Source organism: Alexandromys fortis, unplaced genomic scaffold, assembly GCF_014885135.2.
Source record: "Alexandromys fortis isolate MF-2015 unplaced genomic scaffold, M_Fortis_MF-2015_v1.1 scaffold_99, whole genome shotgun sequence".
Taxonomy (NCBI): Eukaryota; Metazoa; Chordata; class Mammalia; order Rodentia; family Cricetidae; genus Alexandromys; species Alexandromys fortis.
In genome coordinates, this window is record NW_026067982.1 from 6,288,536 (window position 1) to 6,306,136 (window position 17,601).

The window sequence follows — 17,601 nt, forward strand, 5'->3', positions numbered from 1 at the left end:
AGGAAGGAAGGAAGGAAGGAAGGAAGGGCAGGGAAGCAGCCCCTGGTGGGCTAGAGAGGTTTGGGGTAGTAGGCAGGCATGAAAAGAGCAGAGGGAGTCACAGGTACCCAGTTAACCTAGAGGGCAGCAACTACTTTGGTATGCGAAGAGACACCTCAGTTAGCCATTTGTCCTAATTTTCTTTGGGACCTGACAAAATAAAATGTTTTGCAGGCCAGTGGTGGCACTTGGGAGGCTGAGGCAGGTGGATCTCTGAGTTCAGGGACAGCCTGGCCTACAGATTGAGTTCCAGGACAGTCAAGGCTACACACACACAAAAAAATCCTTTCTTGAGGGAAAAAATATTAAAATATTTTGACAGGAGAAGGGTATTAGGGGATGAACAGAAGTCAGCTCCAGAGTTGGGGTAGAATCAGGCTCTGAAAGCCTACCTTAGCCATAGACTTTGTAGAAACATAATATAGACTGTGGTCGCAATTGAGATTTTCAGGGGAGAATTATTGTAATGCTATCCCAGACAAGTCTGGCAGCAGTGAGGAGGCCATCTCACTATAGAATACAGGAGTGGGATTAGCAGGGATAGAGAGATAAAGCCAATGGGTGCTGTTGCTGAAGAATGAGCCACCAGAGCCAACACTGATGGTTCAGCCTGGATGACTGGCAAGCACAGCAGAATGCAGAGCAGAAAGAAAGTCAAGAGTCCTGTTCCTGAGTCCAAGGCATAGCTATGGATTGGCATTCTTCAAGGAGGGACCAAGGACAAAACCCTAAGGAGTGAGGTTCTTTTCTTGATAATCCCAAAAGAACTCTGAGATATTTTAAAATAAAAAAAAAAAATTAAAAAAAAAAAACAGAGCCAGATGTGATGGAAGGAGCCTGGAGTGCCAGCTGCCCTGAAAACTGAGGTGGAGGATTACTTGGTCAGCATATTGAGATCCAGTCTTTTAGAAGGAAAACGGGGAGGCCGGGATGCGGGGATGGAGGAAGAAAGAAGGGAAAGGGGGTCTTGGGATTTTTTTTTTGGTTGGTTGTTTTGTCTTAGTTCTTAGATGTAAAATCTAGTATTACCTCATGATATATAAGATGGCTAGGATATGGTTTCAAAACAAATTATATCCATTTTAAAGCATACACTTCATCTGACACACAAATTCTACTCCAATGGAGAGTGTTGTAGTGCTTGCCTAACAGATGTAATGCCCTCGCCTTCTCAGGACTACAAAAACAACAACAACAACAACAAAAAGCAAGCAAAGTAATGAGGGGAGGGATGTAGTTCAGTGAGGAGAATGCCTGCTTAGTACACACAAAGCTATAGGCTGGATCCCTGCAGAGACAACTTAGGCATACTGATGCACACCCTAAATCCTACCCCTGGGAAGCTGAGGCAAAAGGTTCAGAAACACAATGAGCTACATAGTGAGTTCAAGACCATCCTGGGCTACATGAGAATGCAAAGTTCTGAGGCCTCTCACTTTCTGAACATTATCTTTTGAGTTTCTGTAACATGTCCAACTCTGCCCCAGTCAGCTACCCAAATAATGACATGGAGACTGGTCTTTGATTATGAAAGCTTGACCTATAGCTTAGGCTTGTATCTAACTAGCTCTTATAACTTAAATCAACCCCTTTACGTTAATCTACATTTTGCCTTGTGACTTTTTACTTCTCTTCCATCTTGTACCTCCTGTTTCATCTCCGTGTCCTCTGGCATCTCTCATGAGCCTAAAGTCATCCCTCGCTTCCTCTCTCTCTGCCCAGAAGTTCCGCCTATACCTCTTGCCTAGCAATTGGCTACTTAGTTCTTTATTAAACCAATAACCTTGACATATCTTTATACAGTGTAATCAAATATCTCGCAACAAGTTTCATGAGTTCCCATTTATTAATTTTTGTTCTTAATTAATGTTCATATAACTTGTCCAATTTTCTATTATAGGCTTTGTCTTTTATTGAGTTGTAAGAAATCTTCAGCTAATGGTTTTCCAGATGAGATGTTTGGATGATTTGTAAGAAATCTTTATGCATTGGTACATTCTTTTATCTACTACTATACTATAACCCATCTCCAGCTTCATTAAAAGTTTTGAATTAGGACCTCTCTCTATCTCTTTCTCTCTCTCTCAACACATTTGTTCCTTTTTTCCTTGTTATGGTTTGGGTGGGTTTGAGTACTGTATGTGTGTGCTATACATGCATGTGTCTGTGTGTGTGGAAGCAAAGTGAGTATGTCTTTATTATTTTTCACCCTAATCCCTTAAGACACAGGAGACACAGGATCTCTTTATTAAACCTGGAACTAGGGGGGCAGCCAGCCTTCTGCATTGCTCTTCCTGTCTCTGCCTGCCACAGCACGGTGTTACAGGCATGTGCACCATACCCTTGTTTTCTTAGAATAAGTTTTTACTTATCCTTCAGTGTTGCAGGATATTTGATTACACTGTGAATTGTAGACAGAAGTTTCTGCCCTACCTTGTCCCACAGTTTATATTAATTATAAACTGTTTAGCCTATTGCTCAGGCTTATTACTAACTAGCTCTTACTACTTAAATTCACCCAAAATTCTTATCTATTTTTAGCCATGTAGCTTGGTACCTTTTCTCAGTAAGGCATTCTCAGCTTGCTTCCTCTACATCTGGATAGTGACTGACTCTCTCTCTGCCTTTCCTCTTCTGAGAATCCTCTTAGACTGGTCGCCCTGCCTATAGTTCCTGCCTGGATAGTGGCCAATCAGCATTTTATTAAACTAATACAAGTGATAAATCTTTACAGTGTACAAGAACATTATCCCCCAGCATTTCCCTTTTTTTCTTTTCAAAACAAGAACTTGGAATCTTATCTCCTTTATTTAGCTTTTTTTCCTGACCATTACCCATAACAACTTGTAAGCAACACTCTAAACAAAGAAAACATCCATAATTCATTTTGGGGGGGAATGTGGGTATAGTTTTCTAGGTTACTTCCTGCTGATTTGGGTGCTGATAATCTTATGGCGATCCCAAGAAAATTTAGGATTATGGCCAAATCCTGACTGGAGTATTCTGTGAGGCTACATCATCTCACCCAGCAGTCTCGAGGCTGTTCTGGTTGTAGAACTCAGAGGAAACTGCAACAGAGATGCTCTAAAACATTGGATCATCTGGGCCACCCGTTCCTGTTGGAGATTTTTCAGGGGATCTTCTGTTGAGTTAGGAGCGGCTGGCTACGTTCCACCCTCTGGCCGCCCGCATGGCTAGCTTTATACCTGAAATAATTACACGGAAACTGTATTCTTTTAAACACTGCCTGGCCCATTAGTTCCAGCTTCTTATTGGCTAGCTCTTACATATTGACCTAACCCATTTCTAATAATCTGTGTAGCCCATGGGCTGGCTTACCAGGAAAGATCTTAACCTGCGTCTGCCTGGAGTGGGAGAATCATGGTGACTCCCTGAATCTGCTTCTTTCTCCCAGCATTCTGTTCTGTCTACTCCGCCTACCTAATTTTGTGTCCTATCAGGGCCAAGCAGTTTTCTTTATTAAATAACCAATGGAACAACATATAGAAAGATGACCCACCTCCATCAATCTTCCTTGATCAAACCATATTTTACTTAACCCAGAATGAATCCACAACCTCTCATTTCCACGGAAACAAAAACAAAACCTCTTATACAAAGTAACATATCTTTTGACTTAAATTTTGAACTCAAGTCATCTTCGAAATATATAGGTTGTATTAATCCAGCAGCATTTATAATCAAATGTCTTTTAGCAGCTATTGATCCTTCCTCAAACAATTTAAAGTCAACACAACACAATAACAAACTATTCAGATTCTATGTGTATTTTCTATCCTTACACGGCTTTTTAAAAACTCTATTTCTTTTATTTTTTTAATTTTTGGTTTTTATAAGACAGGATTTCTCTGTGTATCTTTGACTGAGCTCACTCTGTAGACCAGGCAGACCTCACACTCACAGAGATTCATCTGCCTCTGCCTCCCAAGTGCTGGGATTAAAGGCGTGCACCACAACATCTGACCACTGACCTTCTTCTTCTTCTTCTTCTTCTTCTTCTTCTTCTTCTTCTTCTTCTTCTTCTTCTTCTTCTTCTTCTTCTTCTTCTTCTTTTTTCTCTCTTCCTCCTCCTCCTCCTCCTCCTCCTCCTCCTCCTCCTCCTCCTCCTCTTCTTCTTTTTGTTTTTCAAGACAGGGTTTCTCTGTGTAACAGTCCTAGCTGTCCTGGAACTAGTTCTCGTAGACCAGGCTGGCCTCGAACTCACAGAGTTTTACCTGCCTCTGCCTTCCAAGTGTTGGGATTAAAGGTGTGCACCACCAGTGCCTGGCTCTATTTCTTTTTTTTTTTTTGTCTCAAGTATTCAAAGCTTCTCCATTTCTTTTTTAAGGACTTTGACTATCCTTTTTTTCTCTCCCTAGCCTATGTATATTTTAAACACACTGTGAACTGTTTAGAGGGTTTTTTCTTCTGTCTAAATCTGTATTTACTGTATACATCTATCTTTTTCTGAGCACATGAGTCTTTAATCTGCAAAGCAGCATGGCTAGGATTAAAACTGTGGTTTTGGCAGCTGACTCTGCCCCATTCCTTAGCCTCCTGAAGAATCTAGCTTCACAGGGGAGGTACAGGCAGGAGCCACTTTATGGCCACAACTTTGTGGGGTTTCTAGGTCCATGCCACCATCAAGAAGCCTGCTACCTGCTGCTCATAAACACCACTTAAGTGTTTGGTGGCAGGGCCTCTTAAAAGAGCTGTGAGGTTTCTGCTATTAATGTTGAATCAGGAAGCCTGTCTTAAAGGAGTCATGCCTCTGCTCACTGCCAGCAAACAGAGCCTACTGGAGAAAATACAATTACTAAGAAGCTGTGCTTGACTCTGTTATTATCTGTCTAGAGCCCCCCCCCCTTTTTTAAAGCTTCTCAGGCTTTATGTGGAAATTCTTGCCAAATGTTTGGGCACCAATTGTAGATGGAAGTTTCTGTTCTGCCCTGTCCCGCAGCCATTCAGTCCCAAAGAAACACACAGAGGCTTACATTAATTATACACTCTTTGGCCTATTGCTCAGGCTTATTAATAACTAGCTCTTATGTCTTAAGTTCACCCATAATTCTTGTCTATGTTGAGCAACATGGCTTGGTACCTTTTCTCAGTAAGGCATTCTCAACTTGCTTCCTCTGCATCTAACTGGTGACTGACTCGGCCTTTCCTCTTCTCGGAATTCTCTTAGTCTGGTTCCCTGCCTATACTTCCTGCCTGGCTAGTGGCCAATCAGCATTTTATCAAACTAATACGGGTGACAAATCTTTACAGTGTACGGGAGCATTATTGCACAGCAGTGAACCCCGAGATTGCGTTACTTACTGGAAAAACCTGCCTCTAACTGTGATGTGGCCCAGCCTTAGTTCACACCCTAATCTAAGAATTTTCTATTTATCATAAATAGGATAAATAAAATCAACTAGAGATCAAGAGGAGTGAGCAGCTAATGACAGAAAGTAGCCATAGAGAGTATGAAGGAGTAAGAAAGAGATAGAGAGATGCACAGGAAGTAGCAGGGAGGGACTTTGAGTTTGATGGTCCTTTTTGGTTTGGGATGGTAGAAGATAAGCTCTCTTTCTGGGACACCTGTGAAGAAGGTGTTCAGTTGGAACCTCCAGCTCACTCCTGCACAATCTGGAAAGCCCCATTTCTGTCTCTCTCCAAACCCTACTTGCTGAAAGAGTCTCTGGACAAAGGAAAAGCACCAAAAGCCCAGTTACCCATTCTTAGTGGCTACTACAACTTTCTCCCCTGAAGTTGCCAACCCCCACCTAAGCAACCAGTTTTTGACCATACTTGGGCACAAAACCAGCTTGTGGAGGACTTGTCTTCAAACCTTGCCTACAACCTGTAAAGTCTCCCGGCTTTAGTTCAGGGGTGTGGCTTCTCTGGCCTCAATCTCTGGGACTGGAGAACTTGTCCAGGAGTTGCTTTGCTCAAACAAACCTGTTATTATCCTTTTTCAATTAAGCTTGACCTGGCCTATTGAGTCAGCAGAGAAACTTCTTATTGGGGCCAGAAAACCTATTAGGAGGAAGATCAGCTGGCTGCTTTCTCTGCCTCTCTGAGCTAGCAGGTTTTCACCCCAGTATCTGGCTCCCAAGTCTTTACTGGTAAAACAAAAGGATAGAAACTTGGTTAAAACGGCATTTGTCTCCCCATGTGGAGATGGCTGAGGCTGTGGTGGTGAGATGCAAAGGCTCCCCTGAGCTGTGGCTTCATCACTGAGGAGGCAGCTGTGCAGATACAACAGCTGAGGCGTTGATGGGATTAGGTGTAACTGCTGTGCTGCAGATATGAAACAACACTTCAGTAATTTAAACTCAGAGATACACCTGCCTCTGAATCCCAAGTTTTGGGATTAAAGGTGTGCACCACCACCCTTGGCTATATTTTTTCTTTAAAAATAATATGTTCCTGGGGATGGAGATATAGCTTGGTGGGTGAGAGCAATGGCTGTTCTTTGAAGGGACAGCAAGGGTCAGCTCTCTCTTTCCATCTTGTTGGTACCAAGGACTGAACTGAGGTTGTCATCAGGCATGGTGGTTATTTCAGAGTTACTGTTGTTGTGATGAAACACCATGATTAAAGCAACTTGAGGAGAAAAAGGTTTGCTTGGCTTATGCTTCCATATTACGGTTTATCATCAGAGGAAGTCAGGACAGGAACTCAAACGGCAGGAACCTGGAGGCAGGAGCTGATGCAGGGGCCATGAGGAGTGCTTGCTTCCCATGGCTTGCTCAGCCTGCTCTCTTATGGACTCCAGGATTACCAATCCGCCCACAATGGGCTGGGCCACCCCCTATCAATCATTAATTAAGAAAATGTCCCACAGGCTTTTCAATAGCCCAACCTTATGGAGGCATTTTCTTTTTCTTTTTCCTTTTCTTTCTGAGACAGTGTTTCTCTCTAAGAGTCATGACTGCCCGGCCTGTCCTCTGACTCTGTAGACCAGGCTGGCCTTAAACTCAAAGATCTGCCTGCCTCTGTCTTCTGAGTTCTGGGATTAAAGAAATGTACCCAGCCATACTAAGCAAGGAGGCATTTTTATTATTTGAGATTCCCTCCTCTGAAATAATTTTAGCTTGTGTCAACTTGACTATCCAGCACAGTGGCAAATACCTTTACCTGCTGAGCCAGTTCACTAGCTCCCTCGGTTTTCTTTTGTGAGACAGAACTCACTATAAAGGCCAGCCTGGCCTTGAATTTGGAATCTTCTTGCCTCAATCTCCTTAGTGCACATACATACAAACATACATATACATACACACAGTAACTTAAATGCATAGTGATGGCAAAGACCCACAAAGAGAAAAAGAAATACACCTCACCTTATGCCATTCCAACCTGGCACTTGCAAGGGATGCTGTTCTTCCCTCTGGAGCCACCTGACTCCTGCTTCCTCCTCCCTTCCTTCACCAACACTCTGCTCCCATTTGTTCAGGCAGGATCTTCCAGTATAATGCTGGCTAACCTGAAACTTGATGTGCAGATGGGAATGGCTTTGGATTCGCCTCCTAATTCAGGGATTACAGGCCTGTACCACTGAGCACAGTTGCTCCTGCACCCCCACCCACCACCTGGCCTACTAAATAAGCACTCTCCCACTAAGCTACATCATTGTCTCAAAGACTAGGCTGGTGCTGTAGGAAGTATTACAGCTTGTATTTGCCCGCCCACTGGGGCGTGGCCTCTAATACTATTTACGCCCCTTCTTCTCCTTGCTCCCTTGGGTAGCTTGATTCAAATGGTCAAGCAGAGAACTCTAATTTGTGAGTTTACCCCTTAATAAATGCCTATCTATTTCTAGATTCTGAGCTAGTGTAGGATCTCTTTTAAGCGTCCGACCGCCATAACTCCTGGAACAGGCTGGCCTCATACTCACACCTGCCTCTGCCTCCCAAGTACTGGGATTAAAGGCGTGTGCCACCACTACCTAGCACAAACAATTCTTCAATTTTACATTAAAAATTGTGCATAGAGAGTGAAGGTGCAATTGCCACGACATGGGTGTGGAGGCCAAAGAACAATTCGCAAGAGAATCAGTTCTTTCCCTCTCTCTCTTTCTCTCTCTCTTTTGGTTTTTTGAGACAGGGTTTCTCTGTGTAGTCCTGGCTGTCCTTGAACTCGTTCTGTAGATCAGCCTGGCCTCGAACTCAGAGATCACTTCTCTTCTTCTATAGTGTAGGTATGAGGGTCAAACTTAGGTCCTCAGGATTGACATCAGACATTAGGGCCACTGAGTCACCTCTCTGACCCTTATTTTACTTATTTAGAGACAGTATACAAGGCTGGCCTTGGACCCAATCTGTAGCTGACGATGACCTTCACCTCCTAAGCATTGGCGTGGGCTACTACGTGGTTTATGCAGTGCTGGAGATGAAACCCTACCTTGGTCTTCTGAATGTAAAGTAAGCGTTGTATCAACTGAGCAGACCACCAGCCTATGATCTGTGGTTTTATGAATTGTTTTATGTGCATGGATCGGGAGGGCGCATACTGCAGTTGTGCGGATGTCAGAAGAAAACTTTGCGAGATTTGTTCTCTCCTTCCACCACTTACGCGGGCTTGCAGAGCTTGTGCAAGCACCTTCACCCTTGGACTCACCGAACTCATCTGCCAACTCCTTGATCTGTGTTACAAAGCATCACCTTTGTTGTACATTTCTAGGGTTTTGAAAAACGCACAACACATACCATGTAAGCACCACCATGGTCAAGAGAGAACATTTCTACTTTCCAAATGCTGTTCCCATGTCCCCTGATGCCAAAGATAGGTGTGTTGTTCTAACCACCCATGTGACATCTCTTTGACGGACACCACTTCTGTCAGTTCAGTTCTGTCCTGACTCCACCCAATTACAGACCCAACTCCATATGCTTAGTCTCAGAAGACTGCACTCACCTCGGATGCCAGTGCAAACAGGACGCCCAGATTGCCTAGCCACATTGTTAGACCGACTACAAATCTGGAGATTCTGACAAGCTCCCCTTGGGCTCCATGACTTGCTAAAGAGAATAACTCCAGAACTCAGAGAAGTGCTTTATTTATATTTACTGGTTTATTCTAAAGGACATAACTCAGGCACAGCCAGCTGAGGAACAAACAGCACAGAGCAAGGGATGGGTGGTAGGACAAGCACTGGACGCTTCTGAGCTCACTCTCCGAGACCTTCTTTCTTTCCTGGAGTAAAGAATAGAAACTTGCAAGGCAGCGCTTACGTGGGCGGATCATGGCCACCAGCCCTCATGTTGAAGCTGTCTAGAGTTCACCAATAGAGTCACCTCACCTACACAAACTCTACAATGACTGACAGGGGTTCTGTAAAGTACAAGAAATGACTCAAAACTCAAAAACACATCTCTTACTAAAAGGGAATAAGTTGATTCTGGGGACAAATACGAATGATCAGGGCCCATGGACACAGATTTAGGCTACCCCAAGCTAACTGTTTACCGAAGTTTTTATAGTAACAGAACAAACAATAGAAAACCCATAATTCAAGATATGCATGGGTAAAAACATCAGGTAGGAGGAAGTCTCTGCTCTAGGCCTCAGATGTTATCTGATGGCATTGTTAGGAAACATAGGGCTCTTGCTGGTACGTTCTAAAAGGGTTTACACAATATTTATGAAGACATTAGGTTACACAGAGAGGCAGGCAATACAGGGCTTATTTAAAGAGCTGAAGCTATCCCAACAGAATTTGGCTCCCCACCTGGGGAACCCGGGCTCTGCCCAGTCACAGAAGTTTCAGTCAGTCCGTCTGCTTTGTAGACAGTTTAATGTAGGTGTAGCTTTGTGGGGTGGGGGGTGGGAGTAGGAGTTCCAGTTCCAGGAAGTCAAAGGCTTTAGGACCCTGAGGTAGGAACCAAATAGTTTTTACTATACTTTATCCCGTTCCAAGTCTCTCCCTCCCACCAGCACCAGGGGAACTGGCCTGCTCCTGTAGGTAAGGTCTGTCTTTTGTAGAGCTTCACGAATGTGGAACCATTGGTAGCCTTCCCTTACCCAAGGTTCTACCAAGATTTCAGCTACCTCGATTAACCTCACTCCAAAATTAGTAAATGGAAATTTCCAGAAATAAAAATAACCAAGTTTTAAATAACTTTTATTATCGTATAGTTGCAATTATCCTATTATTAGCTATTGCTGTTAAGCTCTTACTCTGTTCATAAATTAACTTGCCATGAATATGGGTGTATGAGTTTAGCAAAAATGGATATAAAAGGCTCAGAGTGTCTTAGGTTCCAGGCATCTAAGAAATATCTTAGAACATATTCCAGAGAAATGGCAGACAACTTTGTAGTATTTGGGGTCTGGCTCTTAGTTTTTTTTTTTTTTTTTTTTTTTGTCACATTGTGTCTGTGTATGTGTGTATATACATTATTGTGCCATGAAGCAAGTATGAAAATCTGAGGACAATTGTGTAGGAGTCAGTTCTCTCCTTGTACCATGTGAGTTCCGGGGCTTGAACTTAGATCATCAGCCTTAGCAACAAGCATCCCTACTTGATGAGCCATCTTGCCAGGCTTTTTATTTTATTTTGTGATGTTGGACAGTCTTTCAATCAAAGTACTGATTTAGAAGCTTGGTTCACACAGTAATCCTTGTTGGTAGGGTTTTTTTTTTTTCTTTTTTTCTTTCTAGGAAGAGAAACACTAGCCGGGCGATGATGGTGCACACCTTTAATCCCAGCACTCAGGAGGCAGAGGCAGGTGGATCTCTGTGAGTTCGAGACCAGCCTTGTCTATAGAGCAAGTTCCAGGACAGCCAGGGCTGCACAGAGAAACCCCGTCTTGAAAAAGCAAAAAGAAAAAAAAAAGTAAGAAAGAGAAAAGAGAGAGAGAAAGAGACTGTAACATTGTGTTTAGTGGTTCAGTTTAGCATACTCCAGCAAGGACTGGCATGGAGTCAAAGCATCAGGGACCACTAGGTGACCCAATGGAACCACACAGAGCAAACAGAATGGGGAAAACTACCATCAAACAAAAAACCCCCATGTACTCAGGGAAGCAGAGTCCAGAATGGCAGAGTGTAATAATCTGAGGTTACCAGTTTAGCACCCTGGATAAACCTTGTCAACATTACATTAGTCCGCTGGTTTTAGAGGGGGTGGAAGGAGGGATAGCAATCTTTCAGGAGCTAGGTGTGGTCTCGATCGGGCCATATAGCTGCCCGGCTCTCATCACACTTGCTCTTCTCAGCACTGTGTCTCTGGACTGATGGACTTCTCAGAGCTGTCTGAGTATCTGTGCTTCTCTAGGTACCATCTGGGCTAATGGAATCAATTTGGGACAAAGAGGCCATTAACTGCCTTGTGCTGAGATAGTAACACACACGTGCAGAATCCTTTTCACCATGTAGAATACAGAAGTGCCTATGTAGGATGAATCCCCCATCTCATCATTACATGGTTTTATGATGTTTTATTTTAGGGTTGGTGTCTTACTGTTGCCCAGGCTGACTCTGAACTCCTGATATCAAGTGATCTTTTAACCCAGGCTCAGTCAATTCTATCTAGGACTACAATCTTCACTGATATAATTTACACACTATAAAGGTTACCCATTTGAAGAGCGATTACTTTCATTAAATTTATATAATACGTATACCACCAACAAATTCCTTAATATTTACTGACAGTCAACATACAGACAACCAAAATGTGTCTTCCCCTTTAAACCACATTTTATAGGAGGCCATGGATTTGGAATGGGCATCTGCTTGGGCCCCAGTAGACCAAACGGACAGTGTTATCACAGTAACTGAGTTCAGATTGGTTGTAAAAGGCCTGATGGTCAGTCAGTCACCTAAGCTACAGATTGGCTAGTCAAAACTGTAACCAGGGGCTGAAGAGATGATTCAGTGGTTAAAAACACTCAGTGGCTTCTCTTGCAGAGAGCCTGGGTTTCATTCCCAGCACCCACATGGCAGCATGCCACAGGGTAGCTCACACCTGCTCCTAACTCTTGCTCTAAGGATCATGACCCAGTCTGGCTTCTTTGAGTACCAGACACACAGATGGTATACACACATAGAACACAGACAAACACTCATACAAATTAAATAAACAAAACCAAGTTGGGTGGTGATGGCGCATGCCTTTAATCCCACTACTAGGGAGGAGAAGTGGGTAGATCTCTGTGAGTTTGAGGCCAACCTGGTCTACAGAGTAAGTTCCAGGACAGGCTCCAAAGCTTCAGAGAAACCTGTCTTGAAAAACCAGAACCAAACCAAACCAAACAAACAAACAAAGCAAAAAACTGTAACTCATGTGCAGTGGTGGCACATACCTTTAATCCCACCCAGCACTCAGGAGACAGAGGCTGGCCGACCTCTGTGAGTTCAAGGTCAGCCTGGTCTACACAGTGAGTTCTAGGACAGCCAGGGGCAGGCAACACAGAGAAACCCTGTCTAGAAAAACCAAATCCAGGGGCTAGGGAGATGGCTCAGTGGTTAAGAGTATATTCTGTTCTTCAAGAGGACCCAAGTTTGTTTCACAGCACCCATTTTGGGCAGCTCACAACTGGCTGAAACTCCAGCTCCAGGGGACCTGACACCCCTCTGTCCTGCTCATATGTAGACATACACATAAATAAATAAATAAAGTATTTAGACAAGAAAACCCAAACCCAAACAAACAAACAATGACAACAAAAACCCGTAACCAGTTGACTGGTAGATTAAACTATAATCAATTTAGTTGCCTTGGTAAACTCTCAGTTGGCTTCTGTGTTGTCTGATCCAGTCATTGGCTGCTCTGGTTCTGGAAGCTGACTGACTTTCAAATCATGTTTTGTTTGGCTTTGGTTCTACTAATTTAACTACAGCATTTCCCTGTTAGCAGTGGAATGATACACTCTGTGGCGACTTACAGTATTTGATTTCTTTTGGTTTGGATGTTTTCAGCTTGTTCCTGATGAAACACATAAGAATACTTTATCCCCTTTTTATGGCTTAATGATGTTCCAGTATATGGCTATTCCAGATCTTCTCCACTGATTATGTGAAGGACATCTGGATGGCTTCCAGTTACCAGCTATAACGAGGGATGCTGCTGAGTATTTGTACACAGGTATTCGCATGGGCATGTTTCCAGTTCTCTTGGGCAGCACATAGTAGACTTGTGGGTTTATGTTTAACTTTGTAAAGAAGCTACCAAACTGTCCTCCACGGTGGCTATGCCATTTCATGTTCCCCTGTGGAAGGTTCCAGTCTTTCGACGTCACTGCTGATTTGCTATTGTCTGTCTTTTTGAAATCCATCTAGTGGGTGAGAGGCAATCTCACTGAAGGTCCTTCTAGGTCAGGCGAGTCCCCTCTGGCAGCAGAACTGTTATTTTGTACATTTTGCCTAATCTTTCTTGGTACAACTAACCCTGTGACCAGGTGGGGCAAAGTTAAGAGCCCTAGGCAAGAATGTTACAATTCTTACCTGCAGGTCCAAAGCTTCTCCTGGATAAAACACTTCTGCAATTGTTCCAAAGCTGTGGTTCAACTTCCAGAGCATTGACTGGGCCTGTCATCTTTTTCAATGTATGTGTGTGTGTGTGTCTGTGTGCGTATATATGTGTGTGTCTGTGTATCTGTATTTGTGTGTTTCTCTGTGTGTATGTTTCTGTTTGTGTGTGTGACTCTGTTTGTATACACAAGTGCATGTACTCACATTTATGTGTATGTGTGAACACACACACGCCACAGCTCACGTGTGGAGATCTGAGAACAACCTATGTTGTTGGGTTCCACCGTCCACTTTGAGACAGTCAGCTTCTGGGGATTCTCTACCCCCCCACTTCCCCAGAGGGGTGTGGGGTCACAGACATTTGTGCTTTACATCCAGTTTTTTGTGGGTTCTGGAGATTCTCACAATTTTTATGTGGGTTCTGAGGTCCCATACGCTTGAGTGGCAAGTGCTTTTACCCAGCGAGTCATCTCCATATCCTTTTGTTTTTTGAGACAGGGTCTCACCACACAGCTGTCTAGGACTTACTATGTAGCCTAAATGGGCCTTCAACCCACGGTCTCCCTGACTGTGGCTTTACGTTTTCTCCGGTTTTGTAGTTTTGCTTCCTCCCTTTTAAAAAATGACTTATTTATTTTTATGTACATCGGTGTTTTGCATGCATGTATGTCTGGGTGAGGGTGTCTGATCCCCTAGAACTGGAGTTACAGACAGTTGTAAGCTATTATATAGGTGCTGGGAATTGAAACCAGGTCCTCAGGAAGAGCACCTAGTGCTCTTAACTGCTGAGCCATCCCTCCAGCTAGAGATAGGATGTGTTAATCCCACTCTACCACACCACTGGCCTCTCTCACTGTTAGCTGAACAATTTCCCTCTTGAGCCACATTCTCTGTTTGCCCTACACTGCTACCCTACTTGTTTATCTTGGTCTCTGTTCTATGTGTGTAGATGGAAAGGCGGGCTGCGTTCCTGTCACCCGGCCGCCTGGCTAGCTTATGCCCAAAATAGCAAAACACAAATTGTATTCTTTTAAACACTGCTTGGCCCATTAGCTCTAGCCTCTTACTGGCTAACTCTCACATCTTGATTAACCCATTTCTAATAATCTGTGTAGCACCACAGGTGGTAGCTTACCAGGAAGGATCTTAACCTGCGTCCATCTTGGAGAGGAGAGCTATGGCGACTGCCCTCACTGCCTTCTTCCCAGCATCCTGTTCTGTTTACTCCACCTACCTAATTTTCTGTCCTATTAAAGGTCCAAGGCAGTTTCTTTATTTAACCAATGAAATCAACACAAAACAGAAGACTCTCCTATATCATATGTGTAACTTATTTTCCCTGCCTGCATGTCAGTATCATCTGAGCAGCTTCTCAAATCCCCATGCAAATCAACAGTAATCCCAGAATACAGGAGGAAGAAGGAAGAAAATGAAAAGTTTGAGACGATGGCCTCAGGATATAGCTGAGTTAGCACAGTGATAGGCACAGTGGTTGCCTAGCATGCAAGAAGCCCTGGGTTCTAGTCCCAGAGTTGCATAGAGCAGGTAGATGTGGTGGTACACATCCCTAATGCCTGCCCTGGGGAGGTGGAGACCAGGCGATCAGCAGCTCAGTCATTCCTGGTGCTATATAACTACTTTGAAGGCAATGGAGCTAAGGAGTCCCTGTCATATGAAACCAAAGTTTGGATAGCAAGACTGTGAGGAAAGGAGACTTGGGTGGTGCAGCCATTTCTTCTGCCCTCTGTCTCCGAGCCCTTGCACAGCTTCTTGCAGCATCATATTGGGTCAGAGCATCCAGAGGTTCACCACCTCCATGGTCCATCACAGCCACTATGAGAAGGACCTGGGAAGAATTTGCCATTTTCAGTGGAAAATAAGAGGCAGTTACTGGCTATGAGGACTGTGTACTTTGGATCTGGATTTGTCATGCCTTTCTTTATAGTAAGGTACCAGTTACTTAAGAAATAAGGATGTTTAATTCTTCCCTTTAACAGACATGAAGAATGGTCAAAGAAGTGACGTCTTAGTTCCTCTTCTATTGCTGTGAAGAGACATCATGACCAAGGAAACTCTTATATTATTTATTTATTATGTATACTGTGTTCTTCCTGCACACCAGAAGAGGGCGCCAGATCTCATTACAGATGGTTGTGAGCCACCATGTGGTTGCTGGGAATTGAACTCAGGACCTCTGGAAGAGCAGCCAGTGCTCTCAACCTCTGAGCCATCTCTCCAGCCCCGTCTATTTTTTTTTTTTTTTTTTTAAAGAATTAATTAGGGGCTTGCTTACAGTTTTAGAGGGTTAGTCCATGATCATCATGACAATGGGTAAGCAGGCAGGCATGGCACTGGGGCAGTAGCTGAGAACTTTACATCATGATTCCATAGGCAGCAGGAACGGGGGGAGGGGTGCTTGGATTTTGAAACCCCAAAGTCCACCCCAGTGGCACACTTCCTCCATCAAGGCCACACACCTACTCCAAAAGGTCACACCTTCTAATCCTTCCCAAACTGGTCCACTACTGGGGACCAAGCATTCAAACATATGAGCCTATGGGGGAATTCTCATTCAAACCACCATAGGTGTGATCTCTGAAAACTGGCTTGAACTCTTGAGTTCATATACTAGATAAGCTTATAAATAAACCAACAACATCTGGGCTTTGTAGTGAGATTTTTTTAAATCATTTTTATTGACGATTTAAATGTATCGAGCTATACATTTTTTTGTCTGCTCCCCTCTCTTCCTCCTCTCTCCCCTTCTTTTTTTTTAAAGATTTATTTATTTATTTATTATGTATACAACATTCTGCCTCGATATATGCCCGCACGCCAGAAGAGGGCGCCAGATCTCATTACAGATGGTTGTGAGCCACCATGTGGTTGCTGGGAATTGAACTCAGGACCTTTGGAAGAGCAGGCAATGCTCTTAACTGCTGAGCCATATCTCCAGCCCCTCTCTCCCCTTCTTGTAGTGAGATCTTGACAAAAACAAAACCAGTTCCCAAGCCGTATGGCAGAATACTGCATCAGATTTTTGGGATTAGGGATCAGTCATCTGAGGACTAAAGTAATTGAAGGGTTTATAAACCACTGAGAAATATAAATTAATCCAGGGATGGTAGCACATACCTGTAATCCCACTCTTCCAACACTTGGAAAACAATGGAGGATCCAGTGTTCAAGACCTGTGCTATATGGGACTCTATGTCAAAAAACAAAACAAGGACGGGTAGAGAGATGGCTCAGTGATTACTAGCCTTTGGTGCTCTTGCAGAGGGACTGAGTAAGGTTCCCAGCACCAATGTGGGGATGTCCACATCTACCCGTAACTCCAGCTACAGGGAATCTGATACTTTATTCTGGCATATGCCCAAAGACATACACATAAACATGAATAAATCTTCAAGAAAACGAACAATAGATGATGGCCAGCAAGCTGACTCAGCAGGTCATATTTGCTAGCGAGCCTGATGGCTGTCACTCAGAAAGGGAGAACTGACTCCTGCGAGTCGTCCTCTGGTCACCACGTGTGCCCTGTGCCAGGTGTGCCCCTACCAGAAATCAATGTTAAAGAATACAAAAGAAGGGGGCTGGAGAGATGGCTCCGCGGTTAAGAGCACTGTCTGCTCTTCCAAAGGTCCTGAGTTCAATTCCCAGCAACCACATGGTGGCTCACAACCATCTGTAATGAAGTCTGGTGCCCTCTTCTGGCCTGTAGGCATACATGTAGACAGAAATTGTATACATAATAAATAAATAAAAATATAATAAAAAAAGAATACAAAAGAAGTAAGTTATATCAATAATAAACAATAATACGTCGTCAATAGAGAAGAGATCGGATCTCTTGCTTCCACCTGCTGAGGGTCAGTTGGCAGACACGGATGGAGGAAAAGAGTGGGTTGAGAAAGGGTGCTTCTTCCACATCATGAAACAGTAGGGTCAGGCGGCCGGGGACATAACTCGGCGGCACAGCATGCGCCTCCCATGTGCAAGGCTTTAGGTTTGATCCGCAGCATAACAAAAGGAATTTTTTTTTAGATGGTCTCATTATATAGTTCTAGCTGGCCTAGATCAAGCTGTTCTCAAACC

The 17,601-nt window shown here is 43.7% G+C and overlaps 1 pseudogene; it reads left to right on the forward strand.

Annotated features, from left to right (window-relative positions):
• The window catches only part of LOC126511458 (cytochrome c oxidase subunit 7C, mitochondrial-like), a 20,904-nt pseudogene extending 5,430 nt beyond the window's left edge, over positions 1-15,474 (forward strand).
• The last annotated feature ends 2,127 nt before the right edge of the window (positions 15,475-17,601 follow it).